Genomic DNA, 14993 nt, shown 5'->3' with positions numbered 1-14993 from the left:
ATAAGTAAACTATTCTTCAGAACGGCGTAAAACAACTAAAAGTATCAAATAAATAAATCAACGAACCATCTGTTTTCGTTGACCATTTACCTTCATGTATGTCTATTTGGCAAAGGACAACCAAGTCGTCTTACTTGTATAGGACATATCAAGAATTTTGACAATTTTACAAACTCTGTGTCGACATTTTTGCTCTATCCAGAATCTTTATTTAGCACACAGACGTGATGTAACATGGGCTTAGCCTTATTAGGAAATGATCTGACGGTTTTCCAAACAAAGACTAAAAGCTTGGGAAAAGTTTCTGTCTTTAACGGAAATAATTGGGAAAAAAAACACAGTGATGTTTTGGCATATGTCAACCATAATTGCATTTATTTGGAGACTCATTACTCCGAAGGAGAGGGCCAATGCAATGATACATGTTTCAGCTTGGAAATCGACAAAAGATGGAGCTGTATATTCAAAGACAGTCAGTTATAATTGCATTTTCCTTAACTGAGACATCAACCACGATGCTCACTACAGCATTAAGGTAGTGAAAGTAACCAAAGCGTATTTTTATTCAACACCTATAGTAGCGATATAAACTGCATCAGGCAGGCTGGCTAACACAGTTTATTGACATGAGGGCAGTTGTGTGACCACGTAAACTAAGGATTTGTAAACAGCATCAAAAGATTGTGATACAAACATTGACAAATTATGTTCACCATTTTATCGCTTATTCTCCTAGTGGAATTATGTCGACAAGGTCATGCACAGATTACGGCCAAATTCAATCACTGTGAAGAACACACTAGACATGACAAACATTTTCTGCTAAAATTTCACAGCACATTCTACCTTTCTTATTTTTCTTTTCACAAAAACACTTTTTATCATTTATTTGGCAGACTTTGAAGAAGAGAACTAATTGATGCCTAGTCAGTGAAATTGATAATTAATCTCCTTTTTACACTGTAAATATTTACTTATCAATGGGTGGTTGGCATATTGGGTGGTGGAAATCATAACTGAGTTTGGATGAAACCATCGTCCTACTCCAGGTGATTTGGAAAAACTCCTGACTCTAAAAGAAATAAACCTGTAATTATTTTTATGGAGTTATTAAAGAAATTAAAGACGGAATTCTGTGCAACTTTCTTTCCAGGCGTGGTGCCAGTAAAATTCCATGATGAAACACCCTGACAATAATATCCGTGGAGTCAGCCGCATTATGAATAGGACTATATCAAAACCGATTCTTTCTGGACATTCTTATAAATCATTTCCGCGGCCTAACAAATGTGCTTCCAGCCAACCATTGTCTTAAAATCATTGTTCTCCGGCCGTAGAATAAAGTCAGCCGAATAAATCTACACCGGACTTGAATACGACAGAGAGCGTCGTCCGACCGCACGCTTTAACAGCTTCTGCAATTCGACAGTGCTTTTATATTTATCGAGTCACGAATGTTCATTGCGGTCAGTATCCTGTGCACTTATCGCCACCGGGTATACTGAAAGATTCACCTCTGTTGTTAGTAATAATAGCCCAGTTGTTTAACGAGTCCAGCTCAAAGGCAAATCTGCAAAGAAATCCCTCCATCTGCTAGAATGTCGATCGTTTATTTACCAACTGTCAACATTTTCGGCAAGTGAGTGCGGTAAAGTTAAACAAAGGCTACATTAAACATAAAGAGAGGGGAGTCGACATTGGCAGAGCTTCAGTAAAAGTCAACACAGGCCAAATGGGGGGAACACAAATTGTACCGGGAGACGACTTCCTGGCCATTGACAAGCTGTAATGTCAAACGCCTATGGGTTCAGAACTTCATTTGTGGCACGTTGAAAAATTCAGTCAGTTTTCCTAAAACAGTAAAGAAGCGTTAACCTATTTCAATAAAGTGATGCTAAACGTAAAAGAAGATATAAGAAAGAGATCGCCTATGGTACTGATATTTTATTCAGTTTATGTGTTAGAATCCACCCATTTTCAATCAGACTTACCTGCACAGAGGCGGTCGTTTCCCCGGACTCCATCCGTCTCAAGGCAACCACTGTCGCATCAATTAAAATTAGAAGAGTGATTAACACCAATCCAACAAACAGTTCAATTATTTTAGGGGTGTTTTAATACTTTATACGTTATATTTTTGCATGTCCAGTGTAATGCTTTTACTCATTTACTGTCATATATTTTTCATTCTGTAGATGTTATACAGTTTACACTGTATCGACAACTGAAATACATGTTGAATATTTTCAGTCTGTGTAAGGTTTTGGGTTTGGCTTTGAAGTCATTTCTTTCCCAAGAGTCCTCCCTGGTTAAGATTTGCAAAGCGCCCTTGTCATTGTAACCTGTTCCATTGCCAGGTATAGCTGACGACGGCCGGTGCTTTCCATCAGGGCCTCTCTGGATGGTAACTTATATTCTTATGCGACGCGTCTCACCACAATTACATAAAAAAAAATAAATACACATTTTGTCTGAGCTCTCCAAAATTATCATTGCACTCTGTGTTTTTAGGTTTGCAGGTAGATTTACCATCAAGTACATCAACTTTTCTTTTAGGCAGCGCAATGTTTTTTACTTCTTAACATTTTCTCACCGGGTATAAAGATCTCTTTTTAGTTGTCATAAAATAAACGCACACATAACAAATATTTAAAAGAATGCCCAGCTTTGGAGCTGAAGTACCGACACTTGCTTGGCATATCCATGAAGATGAGGAAGAAAGAGGTAGCTCCTTACTGTCATCATTGTCTGTATATCTTGTTTGATGACGGCATTACCCATCAACTTTATTAAGCGAGTACCTTTTTCACACATGTGCAGTTTTTTTTAAGAATAACGTCTAATGTCGAACTAGATGAACCCACTGCCGTGACCGAAACATGCGTCGTTTGCGCGTAGATATCTTTAACTACCCTTATCCAGGTAGAGATGATTAGAAGCAGCAAATCTTCCGATTATTAACTTATTATATTTTAAATAACTGCATCTAAATTAAGGAAAACATCCCACTTCCTTACTTAACGCTTGAATGCTTTAAGGTGCCGAGTTTCTGATGATCACGTACAAGTCTTCATAATGACATACAGCCTTACAGTTTAATTACAGAGCCGTTTTGCTGATGGTTGAGACACTGCCAAGTTACATCGATCAATGGTGCTCACGTAAAGTACAGTGGGGTAAAGGTGAGGTGTCTAGGTCCCTCGGTACCGTAATTTAAATTGGTGTACATTGGTACGAGAAACATAATGTGATTTGTTGCGCTTGGTGTGCCTCCCAAGACGGATCAATTACGCTTGGATATTCAAATCTGCGGAGAGTCCGTCTAGACATGTTTTCTTCACTCCAGAAGCAGTGCGTGGAGTAAGGTCTTGTCTCCGCCATTGATTATGGTTCGCTGTTTCAAATGGTTTACTCGCTTTGATGACTCCCAGATAATAAACCATCGAAATTTTCTCAGATCTAATAGTGTAAGGGAGTTATTGTCAGCTTTGACTCAGGTCACTTCCCACCACGTAAACCGATCGTCACAGGATCATGGAAAATTTCCTGCTTCCTACAGTATCGTTGTAGTATATAGCTTCCCGGAAGCTATATTCTTCTTCTGAGAGAACGGTGTCGACACAGTCGTGTTCAGAACGCGGCCAAACTAAACCATGGTGCAAAAGACACTACATTCGACACCAGATCAACTCACGGTAGGCTCCATTGTCGATAAGCAATACTTTTTCTTTCTGCGATTGGTAAGTTCCAAGAAGATACCGTAAGCAACATTCAAAAGTCTTTGACATTAACCCAACTAGATTCAACAGGACTGTCGCCAATATGGGGACGGCTTCTCCCGCACTTCAAAGTGGCGGTTGATTGATTGATTAAATGAGTAGCTAATTGACTTTCTGACTGATGTATTTCTGTGTTTTGTTTGTTTATTTAATTGACAGTATTTCACGCCGTACTTCAGATTATTACGCCTATACATGTGCAATCACAGCCAGGTTTATGGTCAGCAGACTCCCCTCGACGACCTCTCCTGCGTATAGCGAAAAGCCTACCAGAAGTATATCAACGGGAATGTATGAGATGATTAACGACTTCTTTTTAGTCGTCTATATTACAAGTGATGGAGATATCTTATGTCGATGATGGCAGTATCAAGGTTTGCACAAGGTGTGTGGGGAACCCTATGAGTGTTTGTGATGAGGAGAAAGCTGTGATTATGCAATATTGTCATGATAGGTATATCCGGCTTCCATCTGTGAGTGATACCGAAGGAAAAGTACGTAACATTATACGCTATTAGCAGAAGTAAAGTGCCTTCTCACCAATAAAAGTATCCGCCTATCAATCAAAAGAATAAGTTTTCTGTGAATCGGAATTCGACATTCGTCTCAAACATTGAGATTAACATCGCTGCATTTGTTTTAAAAAATACTATAAAAGACGTACAGCATAGACGTACATTCGTTTACTAGCTGTCAACCAATATGGACATTCCCCATCAATAATCGCAAGGCTAGTTCCCAAAACGACGTACAACACAAACCACCAGGACAACGAAAATGTATAAAGTACGAAAATATGACAGAATCATGCAAAGAAAAGCAGTCAACAGTTTTCAATGGTGTTGGAAAGACGCAAGGTATGTTCCCCGCGATTGAGTGAAAAAAGTTATCATTTTTACCATGTGAGAATATCAGTTGTTGATGGCAAATTCTCTTTCTCAGTTGGGCTTTGATCGTTCAGCTGTTCGTACATGCAACGTGGTGATCTAGTTCAACACGATGAATGTACATCGCCCCGGCCCCGGGCTTGGGCGGAATTGGACACAATCTTAAAGCAGAGATTCTGGACGCTCTGTCCATACACGAAAATTATACTCATTGTATTGTGCTTTTAGCAGAAGCCGTGGGAAACCCACGACCATCCGCAGGTTTCTGGCAAACCTTCCCACGTACTGCAGGAGTGATTGATGCTTCATCGTTTGAAAAATGTAATTATGGTTAATGCCTTATCTTGATATGATGTCTCTAAAACTTTCCCAATTCAGTTACAGGAATTGTTCTCTTAAATAATTCATCATTTTTTTTAAAAATAAAGCCCATGTAATGAACAATGGGGAAAACTTAAGGTCATGTAATGTAGTTTCCCAGACATTCTGGCGGAGATGAATGTGGCATGAAAAATGCCACTTAGAAGTCACATGTCAAAATATCCATTTACACAGATATACTGATATTCAAGAGATGAATACATGAAGAAATCATTTGGTTGGCAGGTCCGTATACATCAATGCATCAGTGGGACACTGAATCCATGGGACAACCCATCAATTCGTCCAAGAATCAATAAGCCAATGTTACAGTTAGCCAAAATTAGAGATTCATCTAAAATTATATACAAAGACAGATAAGCCAACCAAACTCATACACAAACGTATATTTAATAATTATGAAATGAGTTTTTTTACGGGTGGTGGAGTGAAAGGTCAGGACAAGAGCAAGGAAATGGCGATTTCTGGTGTTCAAAATGGTATAGACTTCAGTGCGCTTAAAAAATAATCTCTGTGGCTGACATGGTTAATGTTCCAGCGCGGGGCGATGAACTACTGGCCTCTCACCAATGCGATCGCTGTGAGTTAAAAGTCCAGCGTATGTTGGCTTCCTCTCCGGTCGTATGTGGGAAGGTCTGTCAACAACGTGTGGATAGTCGTGGGGTTTTCGCGGGCTCTGCTGGCACTCGTAGTATAAATGAAATATTCTTGAGCACGGCGTAAAACAACTAAGAGTATAAAATAAATAAATAAATAAATCAACGATCCATCTGTTTGTGTTGACCATTTACCTTCATGTATGTATATTTGGCAAAAGGCTACCGAGTCGTTTTACTTGTAAAGAACATATCAGGAATTTTAACAATTTCACAAATGCTGTGTCGACATTTTTGCTCTATCCAGAATCTTTATCCCGCCAACAGCACACAGACGTGATGTAACATGGGCCTAGTGTTATAAGAAAATGATCTGATGCTTTTGCAAACAAAGGCTAGAGCTTGGGTAAAATTTCTGCTTTGTAAAGGAAATGATTGGAAAAAACTGCAATGATATCTTGGCGGGTCGTCAGTAATTATTGCATTCACTCAAGACTCATTATTCCGAAGCAGAATGCCTATGCAATGACACACTTTAGCTTGGAAATCGATAAAAGGTGAAGCCATATTAAACATTCAAAGACAGTCAATTATTACAAGCGGAAACCGCTATGATTACATTTTCCTAAATTGAGCCATCAACCACGATATTCACTACGGTATTAAGGTAGTATATAGCTTCCTGAAAGTAACCAAAGCGTATTTTTATTCAACACATATAGCAGCGATATAAACTGCATCAGGCAGGCTGGCTATAGTAGCGATATAAACCGCATCAAGCAGGCTGGCTAACACAGTTTATTGACATGAGAGCAGTTGTGTGACAACGTAAACTAAGGATTTGTAAACATTGTCAGAAGATTATGACAAACTTTCATAAACTATGTTCAGCATTTTTCCCATTAAATTTCACAGCAGATTCCACCTTTATTATTTTCTTTTCACAAAAACACTTTTATCGTCTATTTGGCACACTTTCCAGACTTCGAAGAAGAGAATTAATTGATGCCTAGTCAGTTAACGGGAATTGATAATTAATCTGCTTTTTACACTGCAAATATTTACTTATCAATCAGTGGTTGGTTTTATTGGTGGGGAAAACCATGATTCAGCTATGAGGAAATCATCGTCCTTTTCCAGGTGCTTTGGAAAACTCCTGACTCCAGAAGAAATATATCCGTGATCATTTATTTATGGAGTTATTAAAGAAATTAAAGACGGGATTTCTGTGCAATTCCCCTTCCAGGCATGGGGCCAATAAAATTCCATGATGAAACACCCTTACCATAATATCCGTGGTGTCAGCCGCAGTATGAACAGGCCTATATCAAGACTGATTCTTTTTTGGACACTTATAAAACACTGACGCGACCTAACAAATGTGCTTCCAGCCATACATTATCTTAACATCATTGTTCCTCGGTCGTGAAATAAAATCAGTTGTATAACGCTATACCGGACTTGACTAATACAGACAGCGTCGCCCGACCGCATGTTTTAACAGCTTCTCCTGCAACTCGACAAGGCTTTTATATTAATCGTGTCACGAATGTTCATTGCCGCCAGTATCCTGTGCATTTAGCACAATGACAATTTAGTAATTATCAACATTTTCGGCAACTGACTGGTAAAAGTCAACACAGACAAATTCGGAGGAACACAAATTGTACAAACGCCAACGGATTCAGAACCAACATCTTCATTCGTGTCTGGCACCTTGAAAAATTTGGTCAATTTCCCTAAAACAGTTAAGAAGCGTTAAATCATTAACCTATCTGAATACGGCGATGCTAAACGTTTAAAAAAGAGATAAGAAAGAGATCGCCTATGGTACTGATATTTTATTCAGTTTATGTGTTAGAATCCACCTATTTTAAATCAGGCTTACCTGTCGAAAGGCGGTCGTTTAACTCGGACTCCATCCGGTTTCCAGGTAACCACTGTGGCATCAATTAAAATTTTTAGAGCGATTAACACCAATCCAACAAACAGATGTTTAGAAATGTTTTAATTCTTCTCTTTTCTTTCCCGTTATATTTGTGCGTGTCCAGTGTGATGCTTTTACTGATATACGGTGATATTTTTGTAATTATGTCGTTTTAGGTGTCATACAATCTAAATTGTATCGAAAACTGAAATAGATGTTAAATATTGTCAGTCTGTGTAAGGTGTTGGGTTTAGCTTTAAAATCATTTCTGGCCCAAGAAACCTGGTTGAGATGTGTAAAGTGACCCTGTCATGGTTAGGTAGGGCTGACGATGGCCGGTGCTTTCCTTCTGCATTTGTCCGGATGGTAACCTATAAGTCTAGCTACCGTGACATAGATGGATTATTTTTGTGCGAGGCGTCTGACTACAATTAAATAAATAAATCAAATTAATACATTTGATTGTTCTCCATTGTTATCATTACACTTTGTGTTTATAGGTTTTCAGGTAGATATACCATCAAGTACATCAACTTTTCTTTCAGGCAGCGCAGCGTTTTTTCACTCCTCGACATTTGCTCACCGGGTACAAAGGTCTGTCTTCAGTTGACAATCAATAGACGCACACATAACAAACATTTAAAGTGTGCAGCTTTGGAGCTAAAGTACTGACAGTTGCTTGCAATATCCATGAAGATGAGGAAGAAAGAGATAGTTCCAACCTGCCATGATTGTCTTGTTATTCTGTATATCTTGTTCGATGACGGCATTACCCATCAACTTTATTAAACGAGTACCTTTTTCACAGATATGCAGTTTTTTCGAAATAAAGTTCGAAGTCGAACCAGATGAGCCCATTGCAGTGGCCAAAAGATGCGTCGTTTGCGCATAATTCTCTTCAACTACCATCATCGAGGTAGAGTTGTTTAGAAGCAACACATCTTCCGATAATTAACTTAATCAATCTAATTTGATTCAAATTCAAGAACATTCAAATGAACAAAAACTCGAACAAGTATGTAATTAAGGAAAACATCTCCCATTCTTACTTAAAGCTTAGATGGTTTAATGTACAATCGTCCGGGATTCTGTCGTCACGATATGGCTGAAATATTGGCGATGTGGCGTTAAGCCATAATCATTCATTCATTCCGGGATTCTGATGATCACGTACAAGTCTTCATAATGAAATACAGAGTTACAGTTTGATTACAGCGCTGTTTTGCTGATGGTTGAGATACTACCGAGTACATGGATCAATGGTGCTTACGTGAAGTACAGAGGAGTAAAGCTGAGGTTTCTAGGTCCCGCTGTAATTTAAATTGGCGTACATTGGTACGAGAAACATAATGTGATTTGTTGCGCTTGGTGTGCCTCCCCAGACTGACCAATTACGCTTGGATATTCAAATCTGCGGAGAATCCGTCTGGACATGTTTTCTTCACTCCAGAAGCAGTGCGTGGAGCAAGGTCTTGCTTCCGCCATTGATTACGGCTCGCTGTTTCAAACCGTTGGCTCTCTTTGTGGGAGACAATAAATCATCGAAATGTTGTAGATCTAATAGTGTAAGGAAGTTATTCTCAACTTTGATTCAGGTCAATTCCTACCACGTAACTCGATCGTTGCAGGCCCACGGAAGATTTCCTGCTGGTATTTTAGCCAGACCATGAGAAAGTCCATCCGATTTCTTTGATGGCGCAGCCTACAAATCCGTTCTTACGCAGCACAATCGAGAAGACGGCGTTGCTCTGTGTTGAGCCTTCATGAATTTAATAGCACACATACGTGATGTAACATGGCCCTAGCTTTGATGGGAAATGGTTTGATGCTTTCCCAAACAAAGGGTAAAAGATCAGATGAAAGCCTGCGTGGATGTATTCGTGGACGTCAGTCCTTATTGCGACATTTGTACTCGGAGACTCATTATTCCGAAACAGAGAGGCAATTTAATGACACATTTTAGCTTGGAAATCGATGGAATGTGTAGCCATATTAAATACTCTAACACAGTCAGCTTTCACAGGCCAAAGCACCAAAATTACATTTTCAAACTGAGCTATCAATCATGATGCTTACTACAGTATTGTTGTAGTATATAGCTTCCCTGAAAGGAACCAAAGGTTTTTTTTAATGAACTCCCCTAGGTGCAATACTCTTTTACAAGAGAGGAAACTATCCAAAACGCTGTGTCATAGGCAATCTGTTGAGATAAAAACTGAACATCCAAGAATGTTATATATTTCTTTATTTGATTGGTTTTTAAAGCTGTTCTCAAGAATATTTACCCTGTACGAATTATTATGGTGTGAGGAAACCGTGAAGAGCCTGGGGGAAACTCACGACTATCCACACTTTGTTGACTTTCTCGCCTGCGACCGGAGAGGAAACCAGCATGACCTGGACTCACAGCGACCGCATTCGTTAGAGCCCACTGTGTCATTGCGCTAAAAACCTCGTCCAATTGGGCTCCCTGAACTTTATAGACAGAGCATCCACATCCATACTGTTAGCTATAATGACATTTTGTCACGTTGCGTATGCTCTTACTCAGACTGGTGATGATTTCGTGGTTGATAATTGTTTTTGGCAAATGGATCGAATCTCTCAATGTGGCAGACACCAATGAAGTTGTCGTTTCTAAATGCATTGGCTTTTCAAATTGCAGTTTACAATTTTTGTTCTCTCGAATTGATCTGCGTTGACTTTTATTGAATATCCGCCAATATCGACTTCACTCTCTATGTTTAATGTAGTCTGTGTTTAACTCTACACCACTCACTTGCTCAAAATGTTCACATTTAGTGCATAAACATTCGAGATTATACTAGACGGAGAGACTACTCTGCAGATTTACCTCTGAGCTGGACTCGTTAAATAAATGGACTTTGATTACTAACAACAGGGGCCAATTGCCCTACCGCTATTCCCCGTGGCGCTAAATGCCCCGGATACTGGCCGGAATGGACATTCGTGGCTCGATTAAGGTAAAACGATTGTCGAGTTCCAGGAGAAGCCGTTAAAACCTGTGACCAAAGGACGATGTCTGTCTTATTCAGTCGCGGTGTCGAGTTATACACCTAGTTTTATTTCACAGCCAGGGAACAATGATTTCCAGATAATGCCTGGCCGGAAGCACATTTGTTAGGCCGCGCCAATGCTTTATAACAATATCCGAGCCGAATCGGTCTTGATATAGGCCTATTTGTAATGTGGCTGACTCCATGGACATTATCACCAAAGTGTTTAAATCATTTTGCTCTCACCATGCATGAACACGAACGACAGAGACAGGCCATCTATAGCATAAAATTTTGTAGACGCACAGGTTCATGCAAGGTTATGAATGATGAGTATAAGCAGCGTAATACCCTTTTGTGAGATCATCACCACTCCGTAATTTACATACAGAATAAGAGTTTTTCTTAATACTTGACATTGCATTTCCTTTGGACGTCAGAACTACACTTGGTATGTGTGATGTTGATCTGATGAACTATTGTGGCGAAAGAGATCGGCATACACATATTGTTTCCTTTCTACCTCAATAAAATGTTTTCTTATTTCAAATTCTTTGTCAGTAAGGGTGTTTCCAAAGGTGCCTGAAGAAGGATCATTTACTTTTACCGGCTTCCCCCACCCAAAAATCCAACGACTATATGATAAGGTAAATATTTCATGATGGCAGCACGAATAAATTATTTACCGTATTTACCTCTTGTCAGTTTACCTCCTTAGTGTATTGTAACTGTTCATGTAAATGCATAAACAGTAGCCAATCATACGCCATCTAGCACCATGGCTTAAGCAGAATTAAGTACTAAATCTGCATGAGTATGACATGACTGGAATTGAACGCGGGTGTTTATAGAGCAGAAACTCTAGTCACTAAGCGTCGTAATCTCCTGAACATATACTGCTTACATACATATATATATATGTGTGTTTAAACCGTACATGTCTATTTTGCGACTTACCTATAAACGGCATTGATAGCTGTTAGTTGCACTGCTGATCTATTCAGATAACGGCTCTTAATCTCTAAAATTCATTGATTTAATCTAGAAGTAACGTCATAAATTGCCTCCACTTGTATGCCAAAACGTTTATATTAGGCTGTGCGACTTTGTCCCAAACGTTTTTTTGATAACCCTATACATTATATGTCAAATGTTTCAGATAGTTTGAACCAAAACTTTGGAGTAAGCAGGACTAGGATAGCAATAATTTATTTATTTGATTGTTGTTTTACACCGTGCTCAAGACTATTTCAGTGAATGATGGGTAAAAATAAAGATTATGTAATGTTGTTTCGCAGATATTCTGACGGAGTTGAATGTGACCTGAAAAATAACACTTAGACGTCACATGTCAAAATATCCGTTTACACAGGCATACTGATATTCAAGATACGAATACATGAAGAAATCATTTGGTTGGCAGGTCCGTATACACCGCGGCATCAGTGGGGCATTGGATCAATGAGACAACGAATTAATAAGTCCAAGAATCAATAAGCCAATGTTACAATTAGCTAACAGCACACAAACGTAATGTAAAATGGCATAGCCTTATAAGCAAATGATCTGATGGTTTTAGAATCAAAGACTTTAAACTTGGGTAAAATTTCTGCGTTGTAAAGGGAAAAATTGGAAAAAAACTGTAATGATGTTTTGGCGAACATAAGTCATTATTGAATTTACTCGGAGCCTCATTATTCCGAAGCAGAGTGCCAATGCAATGTCACCTTTTAGCTTGGAAATCGATAGAAGGAGGAGCCATATTAAACATTCAAAGACAGTCAGTTATTACAAGCGGAAACGCTATGATTACATTTCCCTAAACTGAGCCATAAATCACGATGCTCACTACGGTATTAAGGTAGCTATAGCTTGCTGAAAGTAACTAAAGGATATTTTTTATTCAACACATATAGTAGCGATATAAACTGCATAAGGCAGGCTGGCTGATACAGTTTATTGACATGAGAGCAGTTGTGGGGCCAGGAAAATTACATGATGAAACACCTTCACCATTGTATCTGTGGTGTCAGCCGCATTATGAATAGGCCTATGTCAAGACAGATTCTTTTTTGAACACTGTTCTAAAACACCAGCGCGACCTAACAAATGTGTTTCTCACCAACCATTATCTTAAAATCATTGTTCCCCGGCCGTGGAATAAAGTCAGCCGAATAACTCTACACCGAACTTGAATAAGACAGCACCGTCCGACCGCACGCTTTAACAGCTTCTCCTGCAACTCGACAAGGCTATATTAATCGGGTCACGAAAGTTTAATGCGGTCAGTATCCTGTGCACTTAGCGCCATGGGGTATACTGAAAGATCAGTTCATCTCTGTTGTTAGTAATGATAATCCAAATGTTTTAACGAGTCCAGATCAGAGGCAAATCTGTAAAGAAATCCTTGAGCTTCAGTAGAAGTCAACACAGGCCAGTTGGGGGAACACAAATTGTTACGGGAGATGGCTTCCTGGCCAGTGACAAGCTGTAATTGGAAACGTCAATGCATTTAGAACCAACAACGTCATTTGTGTCTGGTACGTTGAAAAATTCGGTCAATTTCCCTAAAACTGTTCAGAAGCGTTAAATCATTAACCTATCTGAATACGGCGATGCTAAACGTTAAAAAAGAGATAAGAAAGAGATCACCTGTGATGCTGATAATTTATTCAGTTTATGTGTTAGAATCCACCTATTGTAAAGATCTGTCTTCAGTTGTCATAACAAACATTTAAAACAGTGTCCAGCTTTGGAGCTAAACGACTGACACTTGCTCTTTATATTTATGAAGATGAGGAAGAAAGAGATAGCTCCAACCTGAAATGATTGTGTGCTATGCTGTATATCTTGTTCGACAACGACTTTACCCATCAACTTCATTAAGCGAGTACGTTTTTCCTCGATATGCAGTTTTGTCGGTATAAAGTCTAATGTCGAACTAGATGAACCCACTGAAGTGGCCAAAACATGCGTCGTTTGCGCATGGTTTTATTTAACTACCATCATACAGGTAGAGCTGTTTAAAAGCAGCAAATCCTTCGAATCCTGTGTTAATTAACTTATTTTAATTTGATTAAGTACATTCAAATGAAGAAAACTCGTTCAAGTATGTAATTAAGGATAACATCTCCCATCCTTACTTAACGCTTGAATGGTTTTAATATACCATTGACCGAGTTTCTGATGACCAAGTACAAGGTGCGATACAAATTGCAATAGGTAGGCTGGAAGCAGTTGAGTGAGCACGTAAACTAAGGATTTAGAAACAGCATATAAACAATATGATACATACATTAAGACATTTTCAGCATATTCCCGATATACTGTTTCTACTTCAGGGAGAACCGTATCGACAGGGTCCAGGGCACACCCAAACTAAACTATTGTGCAAAAGACACTACATTATACACTATATCAACTCACGGTATGCCCCATCGTCCCTAGGAAATGTCGTACGTTTTCTTTGGTACGATTGGTAAGTTCCAAGAAGATACCGTTAGCAACATTTAAAACCCTTTGGCATAACACAATAGGATTTAACCAGGACTGTCGCTTATTTGGAACGCTTCTCCCGTACTTCAAAGTGGAAGTTGATTGATTGCTTGAATGACTATCTAATTGACTTTATGACTAATGTATATGTGTGTGTGTTTGTTTATTTTTTAATAGTATTTAACGCGGTAATTCAGAAAATTGCGGCTATACATGTGCAATTAAAGCTAGGTTTATGGTCAGCAGCCACCAGCGACCACCCCCGCCTCCTCAACGACCTCGCCTGCGTATAGCGACAAGCTTACTAGAAATATATCAACAGAAAAATGTATGTGATGATTAAAGACATACAGCTCAGACGTCCATTCGTATACTAGCTCAACCATAAAGCACGTTCCCGGTCAATAATCGCAAGGCCAGTTCCCAAAACGACGTATAACACACACCACCAGAACTAAGAAAGTATATAAAGTACGAAAATATGACATAATCACGCAAAGAGAAGCAGTCAACAGTTTTCAGTGATGCTGGAAAGACGCAAGGTATGTTCTACGAGACTGAGTGAAATCAGTATTCAAATCGTTTACCATGCTAGAATACCAGTTGTCGATGGCAAAATCATCATGCTGAAAATGTATCTCAGTTGCGCTTTGATTGTTCAACTGTTATATATGCAACGTGATGATCTAGTTCAACACGATGAATGTGCAGTCCCCTAATCCCGGGATTAAGCGGAATTAGACACAATCGTGACGCAGAGCGTCAGAGATTCTGGACGCTCTGTCCATATTTACTTACATGAAAATTATACTCATTGTAAAACTTAAGAAACTTGTGAAGGCGGTTGATGGAATAACCTTGACACACTAGTTTTTGCTGTAATGACTTGTGATGTTTATTGAAATCATCAC

Source organism: Liolophura sinensis, chromosome 8 (assembly GCF_032854445.1).
Source record: "Liolophura sinensis isolate JHLJ2023 chromosome 8, CUHK_Ljap_v2, whole genome shotgun sequence".
NCBI lineage: Eukaryota > Metazoa > Mollusca > Polyplacophora > Chitonida > Chitonidae > Liolophura > Liolophura sinensis.
The sequence above is the reverse complement of the archived record's forward strand: the minus strand, read 5'-3'. Positions refer to the sequence as shown.